This window comes from Zymoseptoria tritici, chromosome 13, assembly GCF_000219625.1.
Source record: "Zymoseptoria tritici IPO323 chromosome 13, whole genome shotgun sequence".
Classification (NCBI taxonomy): Eukaryota; Fungi; Ascomycota; class Dothideomycetes; order Mycosphaerellales; family Mycosphaerellaceae; genus Zymoseptoria; species Zymoseptoria tritici.
In genome coordinates, this window is record NC_018206.1 from 24,165 (window position 1) to 32,448 (window position 8,284).

Here is an 8,284-nt window from a genome sequence, read left to right on the forward strand (position 1 = left end):
CCCTACCGAATCTAGACTTCTCGGACTGGATTATCCCCTCCTTTCCATGGCAACAATCTCTTCATCCACCGCCCCCTTCTCCACTAGAGCATAGGTATCTACCGACACCTAACAAACGTCGTACTGGGATTGCCTCGCCGGGATCCTAGCTTTAAGCATCTTATCTAGAGAACAATAAGGAGAACGGAGAATGCCCCAGCTCCACCTCTGTTCTCGATTGAACCGGGAGCTTTATAGTGGGTAGGAATGTACGTACCAAGGGAAATAGCAAGGAGGTACTTAGTACTATCGGCTATGCGATTCCAAGGCCGTGGTCCCTTTGTCGACCCAACCAGTATCCGCGGAGATGCCGGCGCCAACACCCTCGACCGAGGCCGTGAAGGCGTTGGTCAGGGTCGCCCCGGGGGCGGATTTTGAGACGGCGAGGTAGCAAGAATCCGATGGGCAGAGCGGGGTAACCGACCCGCGCGACTCCAACGCCGTCGTCCGTTTGTCGATCCGACCATCGCCCGTGACGATATCGTCGCCAACACCCTCGACCAACACCTACCCGGTTTTCGCGGAGGCGTTGGTCAGGGTCGCCCCGGGGGCGAGATTTGAGACGGCGAGCTAGGAAGAATCCGGAGGGCGAAACGGGGTAACCGACCCGCGCGACTCCAACGCCGTCGTCCGTTCCGCCGTCCGACCTCTCCCCGCCGAGATATCGCCGCCAGCACCCTCGGACCAACGCCCCCCAGGGTTTCGAGGGCGTTGGGCGTTGGTCAGGGTCGCCCCGGGGGCGAAGTTTGAGACGGCGAGGTAGAACAAAACCGATGGCCAAGGTGGGGTAACCGACCCGCGCGATTCCAACGCCGTCGTCCGTTTGTCGATCCGACCATCGCCCGTGAAGATATCGTCGCCAACACCCTCGCCCAACACCTACCCGGTTTTCGCGGAGGCGTTGGTCAGGGTCGCCCCGGGGACGATATTTGAGACGGCGAGGTAGAGCAAAACCGGTGGCTAGGATGGGGTAATCGACCCGCGCGATTCCAACGCCGTCGTCCGTTCGTCGATCCGGCCATTGCCCGTAGAGATATCGCCGCCAACACCCTCAGGCCAACACCTACCTGGTTTTCGAAGGCGTTGGTCAGGGTCGCCCCGGGGACGATATTTGAGACGGCGAGGTAGAACAAAACCGATGGCCAAGGTGGGGTAACCGACCCGCGCGATTCCAACGCCGTCGTCCGTTTGTCGATCCGGCCATTGCCCGTAGAGATATCGCCGCCAACACCCTCGGGCCAACACCTACCCGGTTTTCGAAGGCGTTGGTCAGGGTCGCCCTGGGGACGATATTTGAGACGGCGAGGTAGAGCAAAACCGGTGGCTAGGATGGGGTAATCGACCCGCGCGATTCCAACGCCGTCGTCCGTTCGTCGATCCGGCCATTGCCCGTAGAGATATCGCCGCCAACACCCTCAGGCCAACACCTACCCGGTTTTCGAAGGCGTTGGTCAGGGTCGCCCCGGGGACGATATTTGAGACGGCGAGGTAGAGCAAAACCGGTGGCTAGGATGGGGTAATCGACCCGCGCGATTCCAACGCCGTCGTCCGTTCGTCGATCCGGCCATTGCCCGTAGAGATATCGCCGCCAACACCCTCAGGCCAACACCTACCCGGTTTTCGAAGGCGTTGGTCAGGGTCGCCCCGGGGACGATATTTGAGACGGCGAGGTAGAGCAAAACCGGTGGCTAGGATGGGGTAATCGACCCGCGCGATTCCAACGCCGTCGTCCGTTTGTCGATCCGGCCATTGCCCGGGCCCTTACCTTTACCGGATACTGGATACGACTACTAGATACTGGATACGACTACTGGATACCTGTTTATCTATCGTACGATATAAAACTACGACACCGCGCTCGCGGTGTGCTGGACTCGACCCTCTTCCTTCGACAAAAGATAAGAATCTCGCAAAAGATTTAATTCTTCCCCCTCTTGAACTTGTGGTAAACCGTATCGACGCGGTGCCTCTGCACTTGGAAGTCTGCGACTTCCCGATCGGGTGAAACCCACAAGTTCAAGAGGAGCATTACAGAATAGAGGACCTACATGTCGCAATGGCGCATGTAGTGACATATGGAGCACAACCCTGCTGGCACACAGGGTCAGCCGAACTGCTTCTGTGCGCGCCCTGAATAGCCAGCCGTTAGGCCACTGTGTCTGTCAGCCGCTTCGTTATCGGCCTGGACGTGTCGACCAGTGGGTTGCATGAGGCGTCTCAAGAACGTGTAAATCTGAGCACATGCAGATTCCTGAAAAATATATACCCAACAATTTCCCGGAGGTCAAATGGCTGAGTGGAATGGACCCTTTACCTCCGGCTTTTTATAAGCTGCAGAGCATAAGATTAGCAGGTTGGGAGGTGACGGAGCTGGATTTCCAGGAATAGGGTGGAATTTTGAGGCGGATTCAATGGTTACACTGGTTTTGCGATTGGGGGTGGTAATTTCACTCGTCTGCCTCGTCAGAACTGCCTCCTTCGCTACCCTCAGTGCCCCGTGCCATTGCACGTGCTGCTTCGTTGACCGGACTACCGAGGTCTAGATTCGCCCCAGAGAAGTACTCTGGATGGGCCCTGTACTGACGTGCGATGTGCCAGCCGTCGTAACGTGGCTCATCTCGATTTGGGTCTTTTCGCCATGTACGGAGGGCTTCCCATTTCGGGGTCTTCCCCTCTTCGTGGGCTTGTTCTAGGTTGGACGGAAAAGCTGCAATCCACCTGATTGATGTCTCGTATACGACCGGTCGACGGGTCCTTGGAGGCGGTGAATCGTTGTCTGAACTCGGGCGAGGTCGGGCTGGGGCTGGGGGTTGAGTAAACGCCGGTAGTTGGCAAGTCTGGTAGAGCTTGCCGCTCTCGTATAAGGGCAGGACCCGGAGGTATCTAGTAGCGTATAACGCAAAGTTCGTCCTCCACTTTTCCGCTATCCTCGGACTGACCGGTCTGCCTGTGTAGGGTGAATTGCCAGGGATAGTCTTTAGTGCATCGTAGCAGTAGCGAGTCCATACCCGCCATGGGCGGTTGTCCCATGTACGAGGGAATCCATCGTCCTAGTCAAAGAGGAGCTGAATGCGTGTTTCCCAGGTGTTTGGCCAGGCAGAGAAGCCGCCAGTACCGGTCGCCTGCCTACCGCCGTCTCTAATCGGGGAGACCCAGGGATCTCGACCGGTCGCCCGATCGATGAGGTCGTAGGAAAGGCCTTCGAGTCCTATACGTTCCTGTGGAGATACTTCGTCGGGGTTGTTAATATACGGCAAACGGGGCATGTTCCCCAACCGTTTAACCGGTGTAGATAGCGTCGAGAGAAGACAGTTGCAGTAGCGGAATACACATAGCCGTGCGAGTTCCCTTAGGGTTCTGTTTAACGCAGCGCGGTAGAGTTCGGCGTCGCCGGCCTGCACATGTCCGGCCAACTGACTTATTAGCGTCTGTACCTGGGTCTCAAAGGCCATATGGAGACGGCCCTGACCAGTCGACCGGAGTTTCTGCCGGAGGAAGTCGTTTGCATATGCCGTCTGTAACAGAACGCCTGATTGGAACCGTAGCTGAATCCAGTCGAACATGTCGTTTGGGAGCCAGCAGAGGTTGGTGCGACGAAGGGTCTGTAGGAGAGCTAGCCCACGGCGATCTTGGGGCGTACGCACTCCACGAGACCGCTCATACCGGTCTTTCTCTAGCCGATGGTGACGCCGTATGTTGCGGCTGTTCGTAGTAAACGCAAGGATGTCGAGAAGGGCGGTCAAGAAAGCCGAGGCTAGGCTCTGTTGAACATCGATAGTGTCGCTACCGGTAGAGTGACCAGTCCGCGGGAGTGTAGACAGGACTGCACAGATTGCATACAGCCAGCGGTTAATCTGGGTCCGGATATAGCAGAGCACATCGCGCCTCTCGAGCACAAAGAAGGGCCAGTGTGTCTGTCTATTCGTATGCTGTACAAGAGCCGGTTGATCGAGACCGGCAGGGACTTGTGCTTTCTGAAATAAGTCCCAGGATATCCGATATTCCTCTCGGACCCCGAAGCCGTATGGACTGTCCTCGCACGACTGGAGCGAGCGGTGGACTGACCGGACTTCATGCTTGAACGCTGCAAAGATGCGACGGCGCTGTGGAGCCTTAGCAGCCTGCCCTCGCCGGGAGACCGCCTGGGCTTTATCGGCTGCACTCTGCGAGAAGGCGAGGCTGCTGTATACTGGCTGGGAGAACAGAGGTTCGGTCGACCGGTCGACTGGTGCAAAGAGATCCTTAATGTTGTTGTACCCTTGCATAAAGGCGACACCGCCTAAACGCTCAGGTGATTCGCGCTTTGATTCGCCGCGAACTGTAGTACTGTCAAAGGTCCCACTCCACTGGTAGAGCTCTGGCTTTATATTAAGCCGGCTGGCTTGGTATTCGTTGCAGTTCGTACGGCGGAGTAGAACGAGGGGTTCTCGATGAACCCTCGACCGGTTTGTAGGTTGGTGGGCTAGGTCCTCAAACGCAAGATCTACGAAGGCAGTGTCGAAGTCAATGTACTCCTTGTCGAATTGTCGTTCAAGGGACTAGTCGACCACTTGCCGAAGGCTGGCGACAGACGTCTCACGGAGCTCGAGCTTACAGCCGTAGCGCACTGTAATCAGTTCTGCTTCCTGCCAGTCCTCTTCGTCGTCTGCTAGGCGTTCACAAATACGGGTCCAGAGACGCGCGAGCGGTGGTGCCCTAGGACGCCGGGCCTGATCGCTCGGCCATGTATTTGGAAGGTCGTAGAATAGCTCGCTAAACGACCGGTTGGTCGACCGAATCGACTGCCGCTGGCGAGCGTGGGACCGGTCATACGCCTGTTCGAAAGTGCGAGGATGGTACTGGAGAATGTCGTCTAGGTAGGTGTCTTCGAGGGCAGGTATAAAGATTTCGTTAATAAAATGCGCTTGCTAGATCCGGTTAAGGTAGCAGCGGCGCTGTTTGTCGACCGCTCGTTGCCGCTTTGTAGATAGCAAAGGTAGGTTTGGGAAGAAGATGTAGGTATCGAAGCCGGTAGCACCGAAGCCACGGGCGAGCCGGAAGTGCTTGCACGTCGTTGGGCGGATGCCTGACCGGCCGACAGGTGTGTGCCAGTTGCTAGAAAGAGTCTTTGTAAACCGTGGCTGGTAACAGAACTAGATGCCATGCCGATGGGCTGCAAGTGAGGTCAGTGGTAGGAATAGGGCATCAATATCCCACCGGCGCGTTATCGTAAAGGGCCGCTGCTGGTATGTTAGACAGGACCGCTCGAGCGATAGGACTGGTCGGTTATCGTCCGGTGCACCGGTGCTGCCAGCGAGGAGTCTTTCCCATACGATGTAGCGGATCTGGTCTTGACTGTAGACCGGGAGAACTCTATACTCTGCAATATGTCGCATTATATCGGGAATCGTACATCGTTCCTCTATGTTTGTATCTCTATCCGGGGACCGGTCTTAACTCTCCTTATCGCTTTCTCTAGTAACCTTAAGGCTCTAGTTATAGTAGAACTAGCAGAGCGTTTAACCGGTCCCCTGCCTCTCTAGACTAGCGCTATCTCCTATTACCTGGGAACACTTGCAGCCGCTATAGCGAAAGGCTCTTTAGAGTGTCCGAATAGTATAGGGAGTTGTAGTGTTCCTTACCTCTTCGCTCTTATCCTAATCTGTCCCTCTACTACCTCGTACGCTCGACCGGTCGCTGCTAGTATGCGACGACGAATCGTCCTCGACGTCTCCTTCTTCTTCTTCTCCTATATTGCTATCGGTAAGCGACTAGTCGTTAGGATCCTAAGGAACAGGCTCCTATGTCTCGGGCTCGTCGATAACCGGTATTGTAGTATGCCTTGTCCCTACCCTCTCGTCCTCGTCGGTAGCGCTACTACCTAAAGTAACTAACTAGTTGCTATATGTATCTGAAAAGTTGTCCTCGACGTAATCCTCTTCTTGCTCCTCTTCTTCCTCGTCTTCTTCTGCGTAAGCGGTAAGCGACTAGTCGTCGAGGTCGGAAGGGTTAAGGTCCTAATTTGTCTCGAATTCGTCGATAACCGGTGATAGAGGGCCAAGCTCCTAGTCCGACTCGAACTCGTCGATAACTAGTAACTCGAATTCGTTAATAACCGGTAGTAGAGGGTCGGGCTCCTAGGCTGTTTTAGATTCGTCGATAACTAGTAGTAGGGGTACGGCCTGCTAGTTAGCGCGGATACCTGTCGCTGCGATGCCTCTAACGAGGGTGTTCCAGTCGGACTCGTCGACTAGTCTATATAGTAGCGCTACGTGCGAAGGAGGTTTAGGAGCGATTTTCCGAGGGCTCCTCCTAAGGATAGCTGTCTCCGGGGCGTCTTCTGCGAGCTCGGTCGGACAGTGCTATTCCTACTGCGCCGCGCTCGCTGCGACGGATGGTCCTACGACGACAGATAGTCCGGCTGCGACTAGTACCTACAGTTGTAGGGTGTCTACAAGAGCATCCTGTCGTTGCCGTACACGAAGCTCTCGCTAAGTCTACAACCGACGTTCGCAGGTAGCAGCATCGAAGGCGGCTTGCGACTGCGGAGACTAGTAAACTGCTCGCCTAGGCATCGCTCTAAGCGACCTCTTATAGGAGGGAATTAAGTAAGAACCAAAGCTGCACCGGGAGTAGGGCAGTATGTAGGTGCGTCCTCGTCGTCTCAGTGTATTAGAAAAAGTAAGGGTGTGGACCCCGCGACCGGTAGACGAATTAGCGGTCGCGAAAGGCGGCTTCAGATCGCTAGACCAATTAGCAGTGCCGAAAGCCGGCTTCAGCTTGCGGAGACCGCCCAACCCTAACCCTAAACTACCTTATGGTAGTATATTAGACAGGACCGCTCGAGCAATAGGACCGGTCGGTTATTGTCCGGTGCACTAGTACTGCTAGCGAGGAGTCTTTCCTATGCGATATAGCGGATCTAGTCTTAACTGTAGACCGGGAGAACTCTATGCTCTGCAATATGTCGCATTATATCGGGAATCATACATTGTTCCTCTATGTTTGTATCTCTATCCGGGGACCGGTCTTAACTCTCCTTATCGCTTTCTCTAGTAACCTTAAGGCTCTAGTTACAGTAGAACTAGCGGAGCGTTTAACCAGTCCCCTGCCTCTCTAAACTAGCGCTATCTCCTATTGCCTGGGAACACTTGCAGCCGCTATAGCGAAAGGCTCTTTAGAGTGTCCGAATAGTATAGGGAGTTGTAGTGTTCCTTACCTCTTCGCTCTTATCCTAATCTGTCCCTCTACTACCTCGTACGCTCGACCGGTCGCTGCTAGTATGCGACGACGAATCGTCCTCGACGTCTCCTTCTTCTTCTTCTCCTATGTTGCTATCGGTAAGCGACTAGTCGTTAGGATCCTAAGGAACAGGCTCCTATGTCTCGGGCTCGTCGATAACCGGTATTGTAGTATGCCTTGTCCCTACCCTCTCGTCCTCGTCGGTAGCGCTACTACCTAAAGTAACTAACTAGTTGCTATATGTATCCGAAAAGTTGTCCTCGACGTAATCCTCTTCTTGCTCCTCTTCTTCCTCGTCTTCTTCTATATAAGCGGTAAGCGACTAGTCGTCGAGGTCGGAAGGGTTAAGGTCCTAATTTGTCTCGAATTCGTCGATAACTAGTTATAGAGGGCCAAGCTCTTAGTCCGACTCGAACTCGTCGATAACTAGTAACTCGAATTCGTTAATAACCGGTAGTAGAGGGTCGGGCTCCTAGGCTGTTTTAGATTCGTCGATAACTGGTAGTAGGGGCACGGCCTGCTAGTTAGCGCGGATACCTGTCGCTGCGATGCCTCTAACGAGGGTGTTCCAGTCGGACTCGTTAACTAGTCTATATAGTAGCGCTATGTGCGAAGGAGGTTTAGGAGCGATTTTCCGAGGGCTCCTCCTAAGGATAGCTGTCTCCGGGGCGTCTTCTGCGAGCTTAGTCGGACAGTGCTATTCCTACTACGCCGCGCTCGCTGCGACGGATGGTCCTACGACGACAGATAGTCCAGCTGCGACTAGTACCTATAGTTATAGGGTGTCTATAAGAGCATCCTGTCGTTACCGTACGCGAAGCTCTCGCTAAGTCTACGACCGACGTTCGCGGGTAGCAGCATCGAAGGCGGCTTGCGACCGCGGAGACTAGTAAACCGCTCGCCTAGGCATCGCTCCGAGCGACCTCTTATAGGAGGGAATTAAGTAAGAACTAAAGCTGCACCGGGAGTAGGGCGGTATGTAGGTGCGTCCTCGTCGTCTCGGTATATTAGAAAAAGTAAGGGT